General features: G+C 41.3%; 1 protein-coding gene across 3 annotated transcripts in view; it reads left to right on the forward strand.

Moving 5' to 3' along the window:
• Positions 1–24,925, forward strand: part of PDE1A (phosphodiesterase 1A) — a 216,971-nt gene that overhangs the window by 15,287 nt on the left and 176,759 nt on the right. The window contains exon 1 of one of the 3 annotated variants that reach the window (XM_040440831.1): positions 10,816–10,977. The exons of the other annotated variants lie outside the window; for them this stretch is intronic. The gene's annotated coding sequence lies outside the window, so the exon portion shown is untranslated. Of the gene's footprint in view, positions 1–10,815; positions 10,978–24,925 lie in introns of those variants that run through there. 3 annotated transcript variants of the gene reach the window in all.

Here is a 24,925-nt window from a genome sequence, read left to right on the forward strand (position 1 = left end):
CCTTGGAAATTCTTTTGTACCCTTCTCCTGACTGATACCTTTTAACAATGAGATCCCTCTGATGCTTTGGAAGCTCTCTGTGGACCATGGCTTTTGCTGTGGGATGAGACTACGAAAATTTCAGGAAAGACCAACTAGAGCAGCTGAACTTTATTTGGGGTTAATCAGAGGCACTTTAAATGATGGCAGGTGTATGCTGACTCCTATTTAATATGATTTTGAATGTGATTGCTTAATTCTGAACACAGCTACAGCCCCAGTTATAAGAGGGTGTGGGCAACCACATTATTTTAGGTTTTTTTTATTTCTTCCCTCCACCTAAAAGATTTCAGTTTGTTTTTCCATTGAGTTGTACAGTTTATTGGTCAGATTAAAGGTGGAAAAAGTTCTGAAATGATTTATCTTTGTCTCATTTTTTTTACATCACAGAAACCTGACATTTTAACAGGGGTGTGTAGACTTTTTATATCCACTGTATATGCCTGTTGTGGACTTCACTTCATTGTGGTTGGGTTGATAAGCTTCAGGTCCCCTGTTATATTAAAGATAGAGGAAATACTGACTGAACAAGAAAAATAGAGCTGGGCATTGTAGTGCCACATTTGTGAGCAGAGAGAAAAGAGAATTCTTGAGAGCGAGAAATCCCTGGTTAATCCTGGCTGAAATCTTAGCAGTTCATTTGGTACAATGTCTCTGAAGAAACGTATCTACTACAATGCTATAAATACATATTCATCTTTACCAACTCCATTTTCCTTAAAATATTGCTCCCAGCTCTGCGGACACATTCTGTGGTGTACAGGATTAAAGAAAATATTATCTTTACTTTTGAGAGCAGTAATTGCAGGAAGATGCAGCGGGGACCTGTTCTGCTATGTAATTTCTACTCCATCATTAACTTTTATGGGCAGATGTTTAGAGCTGTACTTAACCAAACAAAGCATGCCAATTATAGCAAGATTTACATGGTGCGCTCGAAGGCTCACTCTGCCGAAATCTTGATTTGTGCCTATGTCGTCGGCACTTATGAATATTGTTTCTTGGCAATCATACTCATTCATGCACAACAAGTGTAATCTGAATAAGAACCTTACGAAATGATCATGACCATTATTTTATCCCGAGTTCACCAGAAGGTTAAGAGATGCTAATGTTGTTGGGAGATGTATAGTTCTTTTCTGAATTTTATATGTGATTTACAGAAGTATTTTTTGTTAAAAGCTATAAATGAGGTTTAAATTTCAGCTTTGGCTCAGGAATTGAAATAATGGAGCCCCAGATTATTCTGAAATCCCATAGCTATGGGAGGAAAATGTATTTTTTTGCCTCTGACGTCTGTTCTGCTGTGTTTAGAATACTGTCCCTCTCTCAATCATACAGGAACACTGTAGAAAATATGTACTTTGCAGTGAAATGGAGAAATAATTTGGTGAAAAAATGGATTTATTAAACTGAATTATGAGAGGTTTCTTTATCAACTCAAAATGAACTGTAGTAACCAGTGCCAGGCAGCTGTTGCCAAGGCAAATGAGTTCACGGTACGCATCAAAAGAGGCACAGATGCACATGATGAGAACACTGTTCTACTGCTTTATAAATCACTAGTCAGACCACACATTGAATATTGGGGGAGATTTACTAATCCTATAGATGGTGTAAACTCAGACAGGCCGTCTAGACCTGCACCAGATTTATCACTGTGGTTCAGGCTGGATGATAAATTTGGTGCACTCTATACTATGTATTGGTTGGCTTAGTTTGAGAGAATTGTGCTGCAATTTTGGAGCTAAATGTTGCATATTAGGCCACACACACCTTTTTCTACAGAGGCACACCATTTTCCGTTAAGTCACTTGTTAGCTTGATGCAGAGAACTAGATGCACCAAAAATGCACCAGATTGCAACGAGTTGCTACAAATTCTGGCGTAGTTTATAACAGTGCCTAGGTGCACCTACATTAGTAAATGTCTTAAGCACCAGTGTACAAAAAAGATTTAGCAGAGCAGGTTTAGAGGTGGATAAATAAAAGAATAAAGTAAATGCATGGACAACACTACACAGATAGATTTTCCAAATTGAAGTTATTTAGTTTGTAGAGATAAGGATTATAATGAGTACAAATATATGAAAGGAGAGTACAGAGATCTCTATAATGATCCAGCAGGCTTGTCACCTTGACAAAGGCAATCCAATATGTAGTACCCCAGTCCTAGGGGCACTCCAATATTGTATATAGTTTTGTGTTATGTATTGTTATGTATTTTTTGTATTAAATGGCCATTACTGCTAGTAAGTATGTGGATGGCAATGGTTGGTAAGGAACGGGTCTAACCATCCTGTCCCTCCCCTCTTGGTAGGGGTGGGATGGCCCTGCTTCCTGCCAGGCAGAGAAGGTCCAGAGCAACCCACGCTTGAGCTCCTGCTCCTAAAGAGGATTCTTCAGAGAGATCATAGATATAAAGCCTCAAGTAAGTCCTTGAGAAGACAGACAGCAGAGTGAAAAGCTACAACCAGCATTAGAGACACTGCTGTGAGGTGAGGAACTACAGCTAAGACACCCATCACCCAATCTAGAACTAGGCCAATACAATACAAGTGCTAATCTGCCGCCGTCTAACCCACCTCCATAGTCCTTACTGGTGTCAAAAGATTGCACTTAGAATCAGCTGCTATTGAATGCATTTGAAATTCTATGTTGCACTTTTATACATTTAATTCTGGCTTCATTCTTCAATATTACAGTTCCACTGTACAGACCCCCCCTGGGGAGCAATAGCTGGAGGAAGTACACAGTGATACATTTGAACATTGGCCACTACCACTCCCATCCTCTGCACCGGCTCCTCCAGGGCTTGCTGCAAATACATCTAGAGCAGGGATGCTCAACCTGCGGCCCTCCAGCTGTTGTAGAACTACAATGCTGGAAGCTGTAGTTTTGCAACAGCTGGAGGGCCGCAGGTTGAGCATCCCTGATCTAGAGGGAAGAAGGTGTCACCATCATCCTAAATGTGCTACTTTACAGCAAGAGATGTGAGACTATGGAGCTCTTCATGTGAATTTTTCAAAGTTGATTCACTGAGAGGTTTTGAAGGGGTCTGAATGCCTTTCTTGAAAGTAATAATATTACACATTTTCCGTAGCAGATTACTCAAAATGAGTTGTTGATCCGAGGATTTATTCTAATTTCCATATTTGGAGACAGGTCAAATTTTATTCCTAAAATAAATAAAATTGGCATCTACTTGGGCTGTTATGCCTTCATCTGGATCAACCTTCTAGGATCATAGGTTAAACCAGATTGCCTTGTGTCTTTTTTTCGACCTTAAGAACTATGTTACTGTGTCACTAAGGTAGTAAAATATTTTCTCCTTTGTTGGCTGCCGACTTCCAATCAGCTAAAGTGTAAATGCAAAGAGCAAAAGTCATAGATATCTTGATTGTGGATATATCTCTCACATCTGGCCAAGTCACTAATATGAGACATGTAAGAAAACACATCAGGTTTACGCCCCGGCACAGCAGTGGACCTTTTTGAATGTTCCAGGGTCAGAGTTTATAAATGCAAAGAAGTTGGTCAATACAATCTACTGCAACAATGGTGCAGTAATATAAATAAATGGAAGACCTAAAATGCTCTTAAAATTGCTGATAGGTCTCTATGAATCTCATGTTTGCTCACATATGTGCCCTGCCTTTTGGATTCTACAACAAACAGTTTTGGTTTTGCCCAAGAACATTTTGAATCCATGTGGAAACCATATGTTGGTTGTATTAGGTGAGTGTAATCAGTAACAGATGTCTTACTGACAACTCATGCTGTGAGGAGGATCACAAAGGAGCACGGATTACTTTTGAATATGTACAAGTATCTACAAATATTTCATTTCAAATACAAGTGTATAAAAACACTTCAAAATTCCAGAAAACACAAATAAGCAGCACAATTATCATTTTTGTGGTGTAGTAGTGGAATGTTTGGTTCCTTGCTAATGTAATCTGTAGAGAATGTTACAAAATTTACTATGTAAAACTAATTCACAAGGTGGAGAATGGATTATAGTTTGATGGCTACAGGAAAATTGTGCAATTACATGGTGCCCGTTCAAGTGCTCCAGACATTCATATGTCCTAATAAGCTCTAGTACAACACTGGACTGGGGTTGTTCTAATGTGGCAACCCCTGAAATAAAAAATTAATTGTGATCTGCTTCTTTGTACAATCGTAATCATGTGAAAGAGCAGGTCTTTTTTGGGGCTTCCCTAATGTCTCTTGCAGTCATATTATTCCCTGTTTCAGCTGCACAGATGGATGCATTTCGATCACAAGCAGGGGATGTTATCCTTCTCTGAAATCTGCCAGTACTAACATCCTTTCCGTTACTTCCAACTATGTTTGTTTTCAGCTCCAAAATTCACAGAACAGATAAGGAGAGGGAAATCACACTTACAGACACACAGGAGTCTCCTATAATCTTCAAAAGCAGTGTAGAAGCAGTTCTGTTATCAGGCTCACAATCTCAGCTAGCTCTGACATGCCCCTAATTCCTCTCTACCATTTTCTGTGTCTCTGTTATACCATTCTCTATTAAATTGTATGAAAGTACAGTGACTCTTTAAGTTAAATTACTTTGCAAATATATACACTGCTCCAAAAAATAAAGGGAACACAAAAATAACAAATCCTAGATCTGAATTAATTAAATATTCTTCTGAAATACTTTGTTCTTTACACAGTTGAATGTGCTGACAACAAAATGACACAAAAAGAAAAAATGGAAATCACATTTTTCAACCTATGGAGGTCTGGATTTGGAGTCACACTCAAAATTAAAGTGGAAAAACACACTACAGGCTGATCCAACTTTGATGTAATGTCCTTAAAACAAGTCAAAATGAGGCTCAGTAGTGTGTGTGGCCTCCATGTGCCTGTATGACATCCCTACAATGCCTGTGCATGCTCCTGATGAGGTGGCGGACGGTCTCCTGAGGGATATCCTCCCAGACCTGGACTAAAGCATCTGCCAACTCCTGGACAGTCTGTGGTGCAACGTGACGTTGGTGGATAGAGCGAGACATGATGTCCCAGATGTGCTCAATTGGATTCAGGTCTGGGGAACGGGCGGGCCAGTCCATAGCATCAATGCCTTCGTCTTGCAGGAACTGCTGACACACTCCAGCCACATGAGGTCTAGCATTGTCTTGCATTAGGAGGAACCCAAGGCCAACCGCACCAGCATATGGTCTCACAAGGGGTCTGAGGATCTCATCTCGGTACCTAATGGCAGTCAGGCTACCTCTGGCGAGCACATGGAGGGCTGTGCGGCCCTCCAAAGAAATGCCACCCCACACCATTACTGACCCAATGCCAAACCGGTCATGCTGGAGGATGTTGCAGGCAGCAGAACGTTCTCCACGGCGTCTCCAGACTCTGTCACGTCTGTCACATGTGCTTAGTGTGAACCTGCTTTCATCTGTGAAGAGCACAGGGCGCCAATAGCGAATTTGCCAATCTTGGTGTTCTCTGGCAAATGCCAAATGTCCTGCACGGTGTTGGGCTGTAAGCACAAACCCACCTGTGGACGTCGGGCCCTCATATCACCCTCATGGAGTCTGTTTCTGACCGTTTGAGCAGACACATGCACATTTGTGGCCTTCTGGAGGTCATTTTGCAGGGCTCTGGCAGTGCTCCTCCTGTTCCTCCTTGCACAAAGGCGGAGATGGCGGTCCTGCTGCTGGGTTGTTGCCCTCCTACGGCCTCCTCTTCGTCTCCTGATGTACTGGCCTGTCTCCTGGTAGCGCCTCCATGCTCTGGACACTACGCTGACAGACACAGCAAACCTTCTTCCCACAGCTCGCATTGATGTGCCATCCTGGATAAGCTGCACTACCTGAGCCACTTGTGTGGGTTGTAGACTCCGTCTCATGCTACCACTAGAGTGAAAGCACCGCCAGCATTCAAAAGTGACCAAAACATCAGCCAGGAAGCATAGGAACTGAGAAGTGGTCTGGGTCACCACCTGCAGAACCACTCCTTTATTGGGGGAGTCTTGCTAATTGCCTATAATGTCCACCTGTTGTCTATCCCATTTGCACAACAACATGTGAAATTGATTGTCACTCAGTGTTGCTTCCTAAGTGAACAGTTTGATTTCACAGAAGTGTGATTGACTTGGAGTTACATTGTGTTGTTTAAGTGTTCCCTTTATTTTTTTGAGCAGTGTAGTTTTTCTGAACTGGTCAGTTGTATCAAATAATAGAGTCCATATCTGTACAAATATGAACTGAGGCAGCTCTTCCGATCCTCTATTCTACAATGATTTACAATCTGAAATAATACAGGAATCCACTCCACGAGTCATTGCACATGCTGTCCAATTTACTGTCAGTGTATTAGAGGGCAGGAGTTGAGAAGATTGACATATAGATTTATGTTATATATATATTAAAATATTTAGCATAGCTAGTAATTTAGTAATGTAAATCCCTACTCAATCAGGACTTAGGAGTCCAGTGGGTGGTCCGACTTTGAGCTATCTCCGTATGCGATCTCTGTATGTATACTCATAAATGTAGGCTGTTAATCACCAAGTAAAACAATCCACTGGATTCCTGAACCCAAACAATATATCTATTAATCTGTTCTTGCTCGTGCACCATGGGTGGGACTGCTCTGTTCAGTGCATCTGGCAGTCCTTGCATCATCACTACCAGCGCTGAAATCTCAGGGGCTATCAATCAAACAAGAAGAGGGGGAAATGGGCACCGAGTTTCAAATGAAGATCTAGATGGGTGTCACCAGTTGGGGGGGGGGATGTCCCTGCACCGTCTGTCACTATCCAATCAGTGCTGCCAGTGTCAGATTGTACAGAGACACCCCCCCAACTGGTAAGACCCATCTAGACCTTCATTGGAAACTGCTAGTAATTCATTCATAACTTTTAGCAGGAGTAATAAAGAATGGTACAGTATCCAATCATAAGAATAGATACTCCAAAATTGTTATTACAAGAGGAATGCATGTAGCTGGTAAAACAATGACAAACATTTGTAATGCACTTTTCTTATAGGGACAGTTCTGTGGTTGGGGAGACTCCAGAAACGGGAGTACCCAAAGGAAACCCACGCAAACATGGGGAGAACGTACAAAGTCACTGCAGATGTTGTCCCCAGATGAGTTAAACCCAGGACTCCAGTGCTAACCACTGACCCACCATGCTGCCCCACAGACTTATCAGGAGAGGCTACAGGACCTCTTTAAACTATGTTCAGGTGTCGGTTTACGCTAGTAAAGTAATGCCTTAATTTTTTTGGGGGGATTGTGGGGGTCATTTATTAAGACCGACGTTTTAGACACTGGTCTTAATAAAGCCCCATAGCTGGCGGAGGATCTGCCGAAGTTATGTTGAGGCCCCGGCCTCTCCATAACTTTGGCGCATCCTGTGCCAGTCTAAATATAAGCCAGCTTCCAAGCTGTCTTGCATTTAGACTATTTTCTACGCCTAAACCAGGTATACAAAATGATGAATAAGACGGGCCTACCGGCCCTTCCCTTTCCCTGCCCACATCACGCCCCCTTTTTTAGACCTGGCGTGAGCAGGGAGAAGTCGCAATCCGCGCCAGTAATACGTCTTATTTAGGCATATTTCTGTTTGATAAATGACTCCCTGTGTTTTTTTTCAAACTAGTTGTTGGTAACTTCAGGACTTGCGGTGGTGATTGTGGAAGTTACCTGAGTCTCTAATTTTTACTGTGGTTATATATTAGTCCTTCTTTACTCTTTGTCACTATCCATGATAATATTTGATATTTGTGTACTACGTAGCGGTGTTGAGATTGTGTTAGTAGCAGTACACAATACCACTGTCAGAATATACTAGCAACAAGTGCTGTATGATTATCATAATTTTTTTGGGTGAAACTAGTATTGTGACCTGATTAGGTGTAAACTTGTGCTACCAAGCGTTGAGAGTTGAGAGTTTTGCTATCTGCACACAATACCGCTGTCGTATCATGCTAGCAGCACTACTAGGTGCTATATGGTCAATAGTTTAAAATCTGACAGCGCCTTCCTCCAAATCTTCCTACTGAGAACTCATGCATGATCCGCTAAACTGAGCAGATGTGTGGGAGGGGATAGAGAGTGACAGCTGTCGGCAGAACAAGCAGTCTTAGGCTTCTTTCACACATGTGGCAGAGGAATCCAGCAGCCTGTATTGGCAGAGAACAGCTTGTTGGAGCTCTCCAGATCTGGCATAGCTCTTGCCCACCAGATCCCATAGACTATAATGGGATCTGTTGGGATTCTGGCCACTCCGCAGCATTTACGCCGGGATTCGGACAGACAAATATCGCTGCATGCAATAGTTTTTGTGCTGCCAAATCCTGGCATAAATATCAGGGGTATAAAAGGAGAAAGAAGGTTTGAGGGTTAGTCAGATCTGATGGAAAGGACTCCACTTGGTCTGAAAAACTTGAGGCGCCAGGGGTTTATAGGAGTAGTGTGGAGGAGAAGGAGTAGGTAGATAGGCTGCTCGGGGTTTGTCAAGCAGACTAGTGCGTCTGCTTGTGTAGGATAATTGGGGTAGAAGAAAGTGGGGGGACCGGTGGGTATGGGTAACCCCTCGAATCCGCCTATTTCTGGAAACCCATTGTGATCGCCAATCGTAATAGGTCGGTAGGAAGGTATGTGTTTATTATAAAGTACCATAAAACAACAATATACTACACTGGGTCTCAGGTGTCTAAGAGACCGTTATCTGTAGTATCATACAAGCCAATGTGTGGTCAATGGAGAGAGCGAACAAGCGGAAACATAAGGGTAAAAAACGTATAAAAAGATAAATGTATCATAAAAATACTATAGTATCGTACACTTCTTACTCACTTCGCGAGGGGGGTGGTTTACCAGGATAAGCATAATACACCTGTAAACCAAACACCCCCCCAGCCTGGATCGCTTCTAGGATTTTACAAAATGAAGGCAGCCAAACACACGGGTGCTTCTGTTCACTTGTCTTTATTAGGGTAGATATCCGAATCAACGCGTTTCGGGACAGGCACGTGTTTGGTTTACAGGTGTATTATGCTTATCCTGGTAAACCACCCCCCTCGTGAAGTGAGTAAGAAGTATACGATACTATAGTATTTTTATGATACATTTATCTTTTTATACGTATTTTACCCTTATGTTTCCGCTTGTTCGCTCTTTCCATTGACCACACATTGGCTTGTATGATACTACAGATAACGGTCTCTTAGGCACCTGAGACCCAGTGTAGTACATTGTTGTTTTATGGTACTTTATAATAAACACATACCTTCCTACCGACCTATTACGATTGGCGCTCGCAACGGGTTTCCAGAAATAGGCGTATTCGAGGGGTTACCCATACCCACCGGTCCCCCCACTTTCTTCTACCCCAATAAATATCAGGGAGCAGCTGATCCCTGCCGATTCCCATTAAAATCAATGGGCTCCGGCGGTGAATGGCAGAATCCAGCTAGGCCGGATCCGGAGAGCTCTGGCAGGCTATTCCTCTGCCAACACAGCCAGCCAGATTGCTCTGCCACAGGTGTGAAACTAGCATCATGTATATGGCCAGCATTATGTGTATTACTTCTTGCCCTTCTTTATGACATTTCTAGATGTCCCCTCATATGTAGAATAGATAATAGGTAATTGTAAAGCAGTCTTCCTTAGACAGATTAGAATGCTTAAGATCCATTTACATGGGACAATATCACTGGGCAATGACTGGGAATGAGTGTTTGTATAAGCATTCACTCCTGATCATTGCCCACTGGTTAGCCTCATTTACATGCAGCAATTGTCGGGTCTTATAGGGATGGGTGATAGTTACTACAATTCATCCCCATAGAGCAGATATGCTCAACCTGCGGCCCTCCAGCTGTTGCAAAACTACAGCTCCCAGAATGCCTGGACAGCCTACAGCTATCAGCCTACAGCAGGGCATGGTGGGAGTTGTAGTTTTAAAACAGCTGGATGTCCACAGGTGGAGCATCCCTGCCATAGAGTTTCGTTGTTGGTCGAAGCACATTCCTGTTTACAGTGAGGAATGATTCGTACTGCCACATAAATGATCAAAAACACCCAACGAGCGAGCTTTTTGTTCATTCTTCAGTGATCGGCAGCACACAGGACAGTTATTGGAAATGAACATTCATATGAACGTTCATTCCCAATAATCGTCCCAATAAACAGACCCTTAGTTTTCCAAAATTTGTAGTAGGAACAACAATATGAGTAGCTCTAAAAGCACTAAAACTGTCACTGAATATATTGTAATTTGCAGGTTCTTCTGTTTCCTCACTGTTTCCTTTGATGCAAGGACTTCTTTTAATACATTAACCAAAAATGGTGCCATGGGTGCCATTGCTATTGAGTAATACATTACTTTACACTGGTTAATGCATAACCATATCATCATTACCTTAATTAAGGTCTAGTTGAACGTAGATTGTGTCACATCAGTCAGGTGTTTGTGAAACATGTTGTACAGTTATTAACCTTACCAGGACATTAGCTGCTTTAATGCAGTTCTGTTCCGGTTTCAGTAACGCTCATGGTATCTTTTATGGCTGCTACATGCTCGTAGATGAATATTCATTGGATATATGGTTTACAGGAGAGGAAAAATTAAAACAGATGCTGGAGCACTGCCGATCTGGTTAAAAATGTTTATCAACACAAAAATGTACAGGATAGCGCATCTTGCCAATGATCCATCGCCTTAATCAAATACAAGACTTGTATCTGAAGCTGACGGCTGTTCGGAGAAACGCGGTATACATTTTTGTATTATAAACTTTTTACCCTGATCGGCAGCACCCCAGGATCTGGTTTTATTTTTCCTCTCCTATGAATTTTCACTGTGGTCACTGCATGCCATGTCTACACAGAGGGAGCAGCTGCCTGGATCCACATTGCACGTGGGACACCTGAATTCCTACATCTGGTGAGCGGCGCGCTATAATCCCTTGCGGCACTTTATTTTGTTTGGATGGCTTACACTATGGAGCGCTGATTTTGTGCTGGTTTCTTTTATTGGATATATGGTAACATAGTAAAATAGTTTGTAAGGCTGAAAAAAGACATCTGTCCATCCAGTTATCCTGCAAGTTGATCCAGAGGAAGGCAAACAAACCCCTGTGAGGTAGAAGGCAATTTTCCAAATTTTTGGAGAAAAAAATTCCTTCCCGACTCCAATCAGGCAATCAGAATAACTCCCTGGATCAACGACCCCTCTCTAGTAGCTATAGCCTGTAATATTATTACACTCCAGAAATACATCCAGGCCCCTCTTGAATTCCTTTATTGTACTCACCATCACCACCTCCTCAGGCAGAGAGTTCCATAGTCTCACTGCTCTTACCGTAAAGAATCCTCTTCTATGTTCTATATACCTTATGTATTTAAAAATTGCAACATAGTTTGATGATAAGAAAACAACTAATACATGTATAAACAATTACCGATAAGTCAACAGACTACTTCGAATTCTACAAATTTATTTTCTGTGTTCAAGTCTAGTGATATCTTAGTATCATAGGAATATTATCCACCAGCTGGGGATTCAGGTATTGCACCAACTGTGGGGGAGTCATCTCTGAATACTAGCACATATTAGTAGACTACTTAATTAATTTAAAACATAACGTTTATTCTTTATTGTACAGTATATCATAAAACCAGGATTTACCCCATATTAATATTTACTAATGAAATGCAAAAGGGGATTTTAATACTGTTTGTAGTTAATGTATTATTATATAGTAATTTATGGTTTTATTCCAAACAATAATTAATAAAAATTTGCACTTTAATCCTCACCAAGAGTGAGGGGAATCCTTTTGTTGCAGTACTAAATGTAATGTATTGGCGTGTGGTAGTATTACAGAATAACTGGATGGTTCATTCTCCATGGAGCGTTCTCAAATAATAAAATGGCAATAGTGATAATGACAACATCAACATGAGACCCAAGGATTAAAGCTATAGATAGGACAGTGTGGTTACTGTTACTGCTGCATTTAGGCTGCGTTCACACCTGAGCGTTTTACAGCGCGTTCCTACGCGCTGTAAAACGCTCAACAGGCAAGAACCAATGTTTCCCTATGGGAATGGTTCTCACCTGAGCGTTTTACAGCGCGTACGATCGCGCTGTAAAAAGCCCGACGCCCCAAGAAGTACAGGAGCTTCTTTGGGGCCTCTTGTCGCGCGTTCCCGTACATAGACTTCCGGGAACGCGCGACAATGGGCGTTCGCTTGTTCAGGAGCTGCGTCTGTAAACGCGCATACAATCGCGTATACAGAGCGCTCCATCCCGTACGCTCAGGTCTGAACGCAGAGTTATGAAGCAGCCATTATAATCTTTTTCTTTCTTTCTTTCATCATTTTCTTTCATCCTTTCCATTTTTCTGGCTGTTTTCATAATTCATCAATCGTTTTAGTGTATAGATGTGATATTGCAGATAAGATTTAGCATCCTGGCTTTTTCATGTTATCTACCTAATCTATATGTCTCATGTCTATGAAAAAACATAGCAGCACTATACAATAAGTAAACGGTTGCAAGCATCGATACCAACCAAATCACAAAACAGCAAAGAATGGCAGCACTCCAAGGATCCAGTGAAAAAGGGAGTGTTTACCCATACATGTGCAACATTTTAGCTCTGCTTGAAAAAGGCTGTAGAAGAAAGCTGAAATGTTGTGTATACAGTATATGGCGGAATAAATGACTGGTTTGTTTTCACTGGAACCCTTGGAGTACTGACATTCCTTTATTATCTATCTGCCTATCTAATTTCATAACTAACATGACTGCTTAACTAACATAACGAGCACATGATCCTGTTGTCTAGAATAAAGGAGAGCACTCTCTATGGAGCGGAGTATAGAGCTATGTTCACATTGACAAAAACTGTCCCTAATTCAACAGCCGAAACTGGACATTTTTCTGCTGCGTATTTCATATTCAAAATGCCATCAACAGCTTCCTATTGACTTCAGTGCAAAAAAAAAACTAACGCACATGGTAGAGTTTTTTTCAGCAGCTGATTTAAAAAGTTCTTGAAACATGGCATATTACTTTGAAGCAAATTGGATAGTTTTCCATAGAAGTCAAAGGGAAAGGGGTAACGTACATTCATGTGGTGTGTATTTGGCGGTATTTCTGACCACCAATAAAGATCTAAGTAGAGAGCACCTCCCATTCTGGTAGATTTAGGCGGAACCGCTGATTTTGATGTGACTGAAAGCATTTGTGAGACGGATCCGGTTGCGGATCCGTCTCACAAATGCATTGCAAGAACAGATCCGTCTCTCCACTTGTCATGCGGACAGACGGATCCGTCTTGTATTTTCTTTACATTTTTACCAGTCTGCGCATGCGCAGGTCGGAAGGACGGATCTGGCATTCCGGTATTTTGAATACCGGATCCGGCACTAATATATTCCTATGGGGAAAAATGCCGGATCCGGCAGTCAGGCAAGTCTTCATTTTTTTTCGCCGGAGATAAAACCGTAGCATGCTACGGTTTTATCTTTTGCCTGATCAGTCAAAATGACTGAACTGACGACATCCTGATGCATCCTGAACGGATTACTCTCTATTCAGAATGCATGGGGATATACCTGATCAATTCTTTTCCGGTATAGAGCCCCTGTGACAGAACTCTATGCCGGAAATGAAAAACGCTTGTGTGAAAGTACCCTTAATGAGACTATTGCAGCAGAAAGTTAGTTAAACTGATGAGGATAAAATAAAAATACTCAGTAAGGCCGAATGCACACGGCCGTGTTTCGCGGCCGAGAGCGGTCCCTGGTATGCCGAGCTGGATTCCTATTCAGAGCAGGAGCGCACGGCGTCATTGGTTGCTATGACGCCGTGCGCTTCTTGCCGCTGCTGCTGTACACTAATACACTGGTATAGATCATACGAGTGTATTACTGTAGTGCAGCGGCGGCATGAAGTGCACGGCGTCATAGCAACCAATGACGCCGTGCGCTCCTGCTCTGAATAGGAATACAGCCCGGCATACCACGGACCGATCTCAGCCGCGGAACACGGCCGTGTGCATTCGGCCTTAGGCCTCGGTCACACTTCAATGAATCACAGATGTGTTTGTTCACACATCAGAGGTTTTCCACAGACTAAGGGCTCATGCACACGACTGTGCTGTTTTTTGCGGTCTGCAAATTGTGGATCTGCAAAAAACGGATCCCGCCCGTGTGCCTTCCGCAATTTGCGGAACGGAACAGGAGGCCCATTATAGAGATGCCTATTCTTGTCCGCAAACAGACAAGAATAGGACATGTCTTATAATTTTTGCGAGGTCCCGGAACGGATGCGGACAGGACACAGAGTGCTGTCTGCATCTTTTGAGGCCCCATTGAAGTGAATGGGTCCGCATCCAAGCCGCAAAATGGGCGGCTCGGATGCGGACCAGAACAACGGTCGTTTGCATGAGGCCTATGGGTCAGTGGAAAAATCAAGGGATGCAGACTTAGCAGACTAAACACGCCCATTGAAGTCCCTGGGTCTGTGAAAAACCACATTCGTGGCATCTGTGTTCTCTCAGTGGTTTTTCATGGATCATTGGTAGGAGATATTCTAGAATTTTCTTGTTGATGAGCAGTGTCCGTGGAACATGGATGACACACAGTAGGCAAAAAATGGACACACAGAGCAAACACAAATTCTTCCCGGACATCTTCACGGATGAAATAAGGACAGATTTTCCCTGCTCCATGTTCCGCAGCATTGCTATATGTGCTCTTTGAATATGCTTTGGCTATTATATTGAGTGTGAAATCTTGCTCACAGTAATAGTATTTCAGGTGTTGATGCAAATTAATGCTGATGATAAGGCCCTATTCACATGACTGTATTTTTGTGCTGGTCGGATGTGGACCCATTCACTTCAATGGGGGCCACAAAAGATGTGGATGGCAACAGTATGCACGTATGCATGTATGTCCGTTCCGTGACACCCACAAAAAAAATAGAACATGTCCTATTCTTGGCTGTTTTACGGACAAGGATAAGACTGTTCTATAGAGGCCAGGGCATCATGTTCCGCAAAATGCGAAACACGCGCTGCTGGTATCCGTGTTATGCGGATCGCAAAACAGGGTACGGTCGTGTGCATGAGCCCTAACTTTAAACTGAAAACTTTAGCCTCCTGTCGATTTCCAAGTTTGCTATTTAAAAAACATAAAGACCCTTTATGAAAAAATAGAAATTAATAGCTACAAAAAAGGGAAAAAAATCAATATACTTACCATAAGGAATAGTTCTAGTGCATCCTCTGCTTGCTTATACCCAACACTGGCTGTATACCCCTAAGACATACTGATAGGGACCTTAGATTGTGAGCCCCATCGGGGACAGTTGGATGATAATGTCTGTAAAGCACTGCAGAATATAGTAGCGCTATATAAGTGCATAAAATAAATAAATAAATACAGGGAGAGATGTCATCCATATCAACAACATTCCTGGCTTCTGTTAGTATTTGTAAACCACAGTAGAGGTGTAAATCTAAACAACATATCACTCATACAACCCCTGCAGTCAAGTTACATATAATCAGTTTGGGCAACATATTATCACATGCATGTGTAAAAATCTGGAAGAAAGGATCAGTGGGCAGCAGTGATGCCGGAACTGAGAAGAATCCCTATGGTAAGTTTATTGAAAAGTTTTTTTTTTCTCATTTGGGAACTATACACTTTCATTTATATTCCCCTAAGTAGACCAGGGGATGGGCGGGAACAAGTTGAGGGTTCAACGTAAAGGTATTTTCCAGATCTTAAAATGATGTGCAAATAGTTTACATGCAGTAAGAATACTAATGTAAAGTCTGTAGCTGAGATGCCTCTATAAGTCAGCCTCACATGTCTATGCTACTGTTTGTGTGACGTCCCATACACTGAACATATAGTTATCTCCCATCAGAGTATCCCTTGCTCCTTGGCTCCCTCCTCTCTCTTTCTTTGGAAGGATCGTGTTTCTCATGCTGGGCAACATAATAGCTTGGTATTGTGTGAAAATAGTAAATATTTACAGCACTACCTTACACCTTGTAATAGAGATGCATACAGGCAGCTTTAAATAGGCAGTGTCTCTGTGACGTTGGAATCATGAAAACTGTTGCCTTTTGGTAATCCCACCCAGTGCAAGCCCTGGCACCATCAAAGCCAAGGTGCTGCACAGAGCTAGGCAAGACATTAAAAAATAACTACTTCTTCTGATCTATTGTGGCACCACATGGAGCACAATTAGCACACATTCAGGCATTTTTATGCATTTGTTTATTAGCTCAAAAAATTTAATCTAGAATGTAAAGTAAAAATATTGCATAGTTATTGAACTATTACTGCATTTATTATAAGAAACAGTTTTGTACACCCATGTTAAAACTAACTGCCCCATTACCCTATGCAAGTTTCAACCCAGCACTTCTAATAGTTTGCCATTTATAATTCATTTACATAACTGTTGAGGAATTTTAACTTAATGTTCTTTGGAGCATTGCATTAACTCAGATGCATTACTGTGCAAAAGTTTTAGGTAGGGCTGGAGAGTTATACAATAATTAGTGTCTGGAGGAAACAGTGAAGCATAGTGGAGGCTCCTTGCAAATTTGGGGCTGCATTTCAGCAAATGGAGGGGATTTGTCAAGGATTAATGGTGTCCTCAATGCTGAGAAATACAGGCAGATATATATCCATCATGCAGTACCATCAGGGAGGCGTCTGATTGGCTCCAAATTTATTCTTATGTCACTAAGAACTATCTTCAGTGTAAACAAGAACAAGGAGTCCTGGAGGTGATGATATGGCCCCCACAGAGCTCGGATTTAAGCATCAGTCTGTCTCGGATCACATGATGAGATAGAAAAATTTGAGCAAGCCTATATTCACATAAAGTCTTTGGTTAGCTCTCTAAGATATTTGGAACAACCTCCCTTTCAAGTTCCTTTAAAAACTATGTGCAAGTGTACCTAGAATAACTTATACTGTTGTGAAGTCAAAGGGTGATCACAACAAATATTGATTGGATTTAGTTTTCTCTTTTCTTCATTTACTTTACATTTTGTTAATTAAAAAAAAAAAAAAACTATTAACACTTCTATTTTTGAAAGCATTCTTACTTTGCATCATTTTTTTCCACACCTGCCTGCAACCTTTACACAGCACTGTATGTATGACCTGGTTGAGGTCCAGAAGACAATTATTGTAGTATATCATTCTTGTAAGGGTAACTGAGCCATGAAGGATCTAGGACTCCATTGAGTCACCAACTATGCTCTAGCCTCAGCTATAGTCAATGTTCATGACTAGGCATAAAGAAGAGGAACAGATTTGTAATCATGATATGGTAGATGTAGCCTGGGAAAAGACCAAGGTTGTATTTAATTGATGGGCTAAACCAAGAGTCATTTAGAAGCAACTAAAACTAGGCAACAGAACCAGAAGTCAATCCATAAACAGGAAGAGAGCTGATGTCAATAAGAAATGGCATTATCCAAGGTCATATCAAGCTGGGGAACACCTGATAAGCCAAGTTTAAACTACCCCTGGCCAATGATATAATTGGGTTACATCAGTCACCATGCATTGTGTATGGGCGCTTTAGACTGTAGCAGTGCAGATGGCAATGGTTGCAAAGATCTGTGACTATCAAGAAGCAGCAGGACAAAGAACAGTGAAAAGATACATGAACCATCTTAATCCAAAGTTGATAGTATCTACAGTACATATACAGTCAGGTCCATAAATATTGGGACATCGACAGAATTGAAAATTTTTGGGCTCTATACACCACCACAATGGATTTGAAATGAAACAAACAAGATGCTCTTTAACTGAAGACTGTCAGCTTCAATTTGAGGGTATTTACATCCAAATCAAGTGAACGGTGTAGGAATTACAGCAGTTTGCATATGTGCCTCCCACTTGTTAAGGGACCAAAAGTAAAAGGACAGAATAATAATCCTAAATCAAACCTTCACTTTTTAATACTTGCTTGCAAATCCTTTTCAATCAATTACAACCTGAAGTCTGGAACGCATAGACATCACCAGACGCTGGGTTTCATCCCTGGTGATACTCTATCAGGCCACTACTGCAACTGTCTTCAGTTCCTGCTTGTTCTTGGGGCATTTTCCCTTCAGTTTTGTCTTCAGCAAGTGAAATGCATGCTCAATCGGATTCAGGTCAGGTGATTGACTTGGCCATTACATAACATTCCACTTCTTTCCATTAAAAAACTCTTTGGTTGCTTTTGCACTCTGCTTTGGGTCATTGTCCATCTGCACTGTGAAGCGCCGTCCAATGAGTTCTGAAGCATTTGGCTGAATATGAGCAGATAATATTGCCCGAAACTCTTCAGAATTCATCCTGCTGCTTTTGTCAGCAGTAACATCATCAATAAATACAAGAGAACCAGTTCCATTGGCAGCCATACATGCCCACGCCATGACACTACCACCACCATGCTTCACTGATGAGGTGCTATGCTTAGGATCATGCGCAGTTCCTTTCCTTCTCCATACTCTTCTCTTCCCATCACTCTGGTACAAGTTGATCTTGGTCTCATCTGTCCATAGGATGTTGTTCCAGAACTGTGAAGGCTTTTTTAGATGTCGTTTGGCAAACTCTAATCTGGCCTTCCTGCTTTTGAGGCTCACCAATGGTTTACATCTTGTGGTGAACCCTCTGTATTCACTCTGGGGAAAGTCTTCTCTTGATTGTTGACTTTGACACACATACACCTACCTCCTGGAGAGTGTTCTTGATCTGGCCAACTGTTGTGAAGGGTGTTTTCTTCACCAGGGAAAGAATTCTTCGGTCATCCACCACAGTTGTTTTCCATGGTCTTCCGGGTCTTTTGGTGTTGCTGAGCTCACTGGTATATTCCTTCCTTTTAAAAATGTTCCAAACAGTTGTTTTGGCCACGCCTAATGTTTTTGCTATCTCTCTGATGGGTTTGTTTTGTTTTTTCAGCCTAATGATGGCTTGCTTCACTGATAGTGACAGCTCTTTGGATCTCATCTTGAGAGTTGACAGCAACAGATTCCAAATGCAAATAGCACACTTGAAATGAACTCTGGACCTTTTATCTGCTGATTGTAATTGGGATAATGAGGGAATAACACACACCTGGCCATGGAACTGCCGAGAAGCCAATTGTCCCATTACTTTTGGTCCGTTAACAAGTGGGAGGCACATATGCAAACTGTTGTAATTCCTACATCGTTCACCTGATTTGGATGTAAATGCCCTCAAATTAAAGATGACAGTCTGCAGTTAAAGCACATCTTGTTTGTTTCATTTCAAATCCATTGTGGTGGTGCATAGAGCCAAAAATGTTAAAATTGTGTCCATGTCCCAATATTTATGGACCTGACTGTATTATCTATAATTTTCATATCAACTTGGCAGCTGCAACTTCTCTGTAAATTAATTTGCCTGTAAAAGTGTTTATTAATTCTATGAAGCTACAGTATTTATCTATGGCAGAAACAACAAGCAGTAACCACAAGCAAAGCACAAGTGATGTGGTGCATAAGTCTAGTGTGACCTTTGCAGTCATCCTTGGTAGTTCAATAAGCCTGTCTTTTGTTTTCAACAGATCACTTAAATTGCAATTTGCAAGATTATGAGAAGTAAGAGCCTGAAAATAGGCCAGAAACAACTAAACTTGGCTAACAATCTTTGCAGCATTCCTATGAGAGTTTACTTCGTCAAGTCTTTTTCTATTTTCTACTAGGATGAATACTGCTTACTTTATTTTTATTATAGAGAATGTCCATATTATATTATTATACAGGGTGGGCCATTTATATGGATACACCTTAATAAAATGGGAATGGTTGGTGATATTAACTTCCTGTTTGTGGCACATTAGTATATATCAGGGGGGAAACTTTTCAAGATGGGTGGTGACCATGGCGGCCATTTTGAAGTCAGCCATTTTGAATCCAACTTTTGTTTTTTCAATAGGAAGAGGGTCATGTGACACATCAAACTTATTGGGAATTTCACGCGAAAAACAATGGTGTGCTTGGTTTTAACGTAACTTTATTCTTTCATGAGTTATTTACAAGTTTCTCTTTGTTTACAGCCATTGACATGTCGCCGAGGTTAACACGTGAGGAGCGGATAGAAATTGTGTTGATGTCTGGTGAATGCAGTAACCGGGTCATTGCAGCAGATTTCAATGCAAGACACCCTACGAGACCACCCATCTCCCATGCTACAGTTAGCAAACTGCTTGCTAAGTTTCGTGAAACTGGTTCAGTGTTGGATTTGCCAAAATGTGGACGCATGAAATCTGTCTCTAATGAAGAAACATCAGTGGCTGTCCTAGCTTCATTCAGCAAGAGCCCACAGCGTATCACTCACCGCATGTCACTGGAGAGTAGCATTAGTCGAACATCCCTTCGACGGATATTAGCTACTCACAAATGGCACCCTTACAAACTCCAGCTACTGCAGCATCTCAACGAGGATGACCCAGATCGGCGCACTGAATTTGAAGAATGGGCAAAACAAAAATTAGAACAGGACCCTCAGTTTACGCAGAAGATTTTGTTCAGTGATGAGGCAAACTTTTATGTGAATGGTGAAATTAACAAACAAAACCACCGCTATTGGTCTGACACTAACCCCCATTGGATAGATCCCTCCAAGACTGTTGGAACCAAAAAATTTATGGTATGGTGTGGTATATGGGGTACAAAGATAGTGGGGCCATTTTTCATCAATGGAAACCTCTAGGCCACTGGATATGCGAAATTGCTATATGATGATGTGTTTCCCTCTTTATGCACTGAAGCTGGCACGTTCCCTGAGTTTTTCCAGCAAGATGGTGCACCACCACATTATGGGTTTTAGGTCCGAGCATTCCTAGATGAACAGTTTCCTGGAAAGTGGATTGGTCGTCGTGGGCCAGTTGAATGGCCCCCAAGGTCTCCCGATCTGACCCCCTTAGACTTTTATCTTTGGGGTCATCTGAAGGCAATTGTCTATGCTGTGAAGATGCGAGATGTGCAGCACCTGAAACTACGGATACTGGAAGCCTGTGCTAGCATTTCTCCTGCTATCAGTGTGTGAAGAGTGGGAGAAGAGGGTTGCATTGACAATCCAACACAATGGGCAGCACATTGAACACATTTTATAAGTGGTCAGAAACTTGTAAATAACTCATGAAAGAATAAAGTTACGTTAAAACCAAGCACACCATTGTTTTTCTTGTGAAATTCCCAATAAGTTTGATGTGTCACATGACCCTCTTCCTATTGAAAAAACAAAAGTTGGATTCAAAATGTCTGACTTCAAAATGGCCGCCATGGTCACCACCCATCATGAAAAGTTTCCCCCCTCACATATACTAATGTGCCACAAACAGGAAGTTAATATCACCAACCATTCCCATTTTATTAAGGTGTATCCATATAAATGGCACACCCTGTATAACCACCACAATGATATTATGCATACCACCGACAGTACATGTCGATAGGTACTTTTGTAAATACCTTATTAATTAGGTATAGGTATTAATGAAAAGGTGAACTGGGGTTAGACTGGAGACTAAGGGGTTGTCTAACAATTGTAACCACCCAATCACCTACTGCCACTGCAGCTACTTTGGGGCCTCTGGGTCAGTTGGGTATGGGGCCTACTGGCCTTGCGCCCCTCGTACGCACCATCAATGGCTTGCCTTTGCTGCCTCTGCTCCACCTAGGAGTCATAAGTGCATGGGATGCACTTAAGGATGAGAAAGACAACACAGTGAGTGACTATATATGTTCAGTCTCCATGTTGCCTTTTTCTTTTCTTCTACTCTTTGTATGGTTTGGGAGTGGTTAAAAGTGCTGGAATGTGGACCTTAAGGGATAGATAAGAGGAGAACATTTTCTTTTTCAGATGGGGGCCCAATTCTGATTTTTGCTATGAGGTCTCATGATTTCTATGTACACCCCTGGCAACTCCCTTTAAATTAGAAGCCAACTTCCAGCTTCTGTATCCCATGGAGACTGACTGTTGCAAGAGAAATGTTGCATTACATGCAGGCCGACCATGAAATGCATGGGCAACCCAGGTCCACCAAAGCAGGAACGGCTCTCTATTCTAGCTGATAGACAAAGGTCCCAATGTCCTCCTGTATAATATTTAAATGCCCTAATAGGGCATATGGATGGAGTTGCCTTTATGAGACAAGCCCTTAAAGGGCAATTGGCCAACAAGTGACCAACCAACACTAAAGAATAACAAGGAAAAATACTATTACATTATTACCTGAGCAAATTACCAAACTAATCCTTGATATCTTGCTGTAAATATAAGAAATGTTCTAGATTTTTGTATTAGAACATGAGTACACTTTCAGTATATTGGCCTTGGCCATTGCTTATACAAGATGTGTGGATGCAGGGAGATGCCCCCTATACACATCATAAGAGACTGGTAGCCTTGACTTTGGTTCTTTGCAGTAGGTGTAAGAATTTTCTTACAAAGAAATCTATGTGAACATGTGGTATATACTTCCATTTTCTGTTTCTTTTCTACCTCATGATCCAATATTGCATTTTATTTAATATTTTTAATATCAGTTGCATTTATATTATTGTAATACAATTGTCTTAACTCTTAACTCATCTGGCTGAATAAGGTGATTTGCACATGGGAGGCATCAGTATTTGTAAGTTAAAGTCACAGAAAAAGTTGCAAATCTTTCCATGATACTTTTTCTCTGTTTATGCCCTATGTCCTTGGTTTTGACAGACACATACGGTGGAGAAGGAGGGAAGAGCAGAGAGGAGTCTTTATACTGTATACTTGTAGGCAGATGGGTGATTGGGTGATCAAAGCAAGCCCCCTATAACCAACAGAAAGGCTCTGGAGCAGATACTGCATCTCTGTGCAGAGAAGAGAAACATATAAAAAAATATATTTTTTGGTCAGAAATGCATCTTTATCTTTTTCTTTTGGGGTAATCATCTTTTTATTAAAGTATTGTTTACAAAACACTGTGTAACAGCATGAATGGTTTCAGCCTACCATCAATAGGTAAATGCATAGTTGTCTTGAATAGACTGTGAATTAATAACTTTGCTCATCAACTCATTACTAACGTTATGTAAGGGTACTTGCATAATATGCAAGAAAACGAGAAAAAACAAAGGACAAGACAAGACAGCAAGCGGAAGGAGGTCAGGGGAGAAGGCAATATAGTCTTTAGACGTGTGTGTAAATGTATTTATCCCATAAATGCCAAATTCAATCAAACCGCTCAATCTGATTAGTCAGGGTAGCTGTAAGTTGTTCAATTTTTCTAACTTCCATAACACTAGCAATAAGGTCAAGGTGGGTTGGTGGATCTGTTCTCTTCCAAAAACTAGCAATAAGACGTCTAGCTGCGGTCAATACATGCAATGTCAATAGTAAAATATGTTTTTTTAAGGGTATGGGGGGCATATTCAAAAGATAAAAAAAGGATCTAAGGGGAACCTAACATCTAATAGCTAAAGTAGGATATCTTGTGTCAGTTTCCAAAATGGGTTTATCACAGGACATTCCCAAAGGATGCGTATGTGTGAACCCACTCCCGTTCCACACCTCCTACACCTGTCTGTAATGCTGGGATTAAGATGCCTTAATAGTTGTGGGGTATGATACCAAAACATCAGTATTTTATAAGAGTTTTCTCTATGAGTGATACAGGAAGAGATTAAAGCCGCTCTTTTCCAGATCAGCTGCCATTCTCCTAGGGAGACATTTTGATTTAAGATTGCTTCCTACTTAGACATATATTGGTGTCTGACAGGTGTGGAGGAGGAAGGGGAAGAGACAATAATATAAATCTCAGAGATAAGTCCCCTAGTCGAGTCCGAGAGCTTGCACAGTTTCTTAAACGATGTTGGGATAGATACCTGTGAGGATTTAAACAAACCAGTAAAAAAATGTTGTATTTGTATGTATTGTATTTCGGGATTTGGAATGTAGTTTTTAAGGTGTCAAATGGTAGTAGTTTCAATGTTCTATAATCTACCGTAGCCACAAAACCAAATATCTTGTTAGGAAACCAGTGTTTGAGAAAAGACGCCTGCATGTCCGATGGAAATAGCGGGTTAAATAAAATAGAAGTCATAGAAGACCTATTAGACACTAAGGAAAACCGTTGTTTACAAGTTTGCCAGATATTATAAGTGAAAGACATTGGCCCCAGTAGTCCCGGAATTAACACAGTTGGCACAGGGGACCATATCATGGAATTGGGGTGTATGGGTGCAATCCACAATTTTATATTTCTATCCATCTAAAATAAGCATAAAGGTTGGACCACGCTGGAAGTCTTCTTAGGTGTGTAGCCCAGTAGTATCTGGTAACATCTGGAACTGCCAATCCCCTTTGTGTTTTAAGAGCGGTGAGAGTACTACATGCTATTCTATGTCGTTTTCCATTCCATATAAACCGTAATATAGAAGATTGGAGAGTTCGCAGCTCTTTCCCAGGGAGTGGGACCAAAAGGGTTTTAAATAAGTATAATAGTTTGGGCAAAATAGACATCTTAACTGTCGCTATACGACCAAACAGAGATATAGGCAAGGACATCCACTTGTTCATAGGTGTTTTAAGTTCTTGGAAAAGGGGTGTAAAATTATGGGTATATAAAGAAGTATATGTGGGGGTTAATTGTGCTCCCAAATAGCGTAAGGTCTTATCATTCCAATGAAAATGGAAATTAGTTCGTAGTATAGCCTATTTATCGGGGGAGAGGTTTAGTGGTAAGGCCTCCGTTTTTGTAGTATTCACTTTATATCCAGATAACCTACTATACACTTTCAATAAGTAGGAGAGTAGTGTGTAAATCTGTTAAAGTAAGG

Source organism: Bufo bufo, chromosome 7, assembly GCF_905171765.1.
Source record: "Bufo bufo chromosome 7, aBufBuf1.1, whole genome shotgun sequence".
NCBI classification, from domain to species: domain Eukaryota; kingdom Metazoa; phylum Chordata; class Amphibia; order Anura; family Bufonidae; genus Bufo; species Bufo bufo.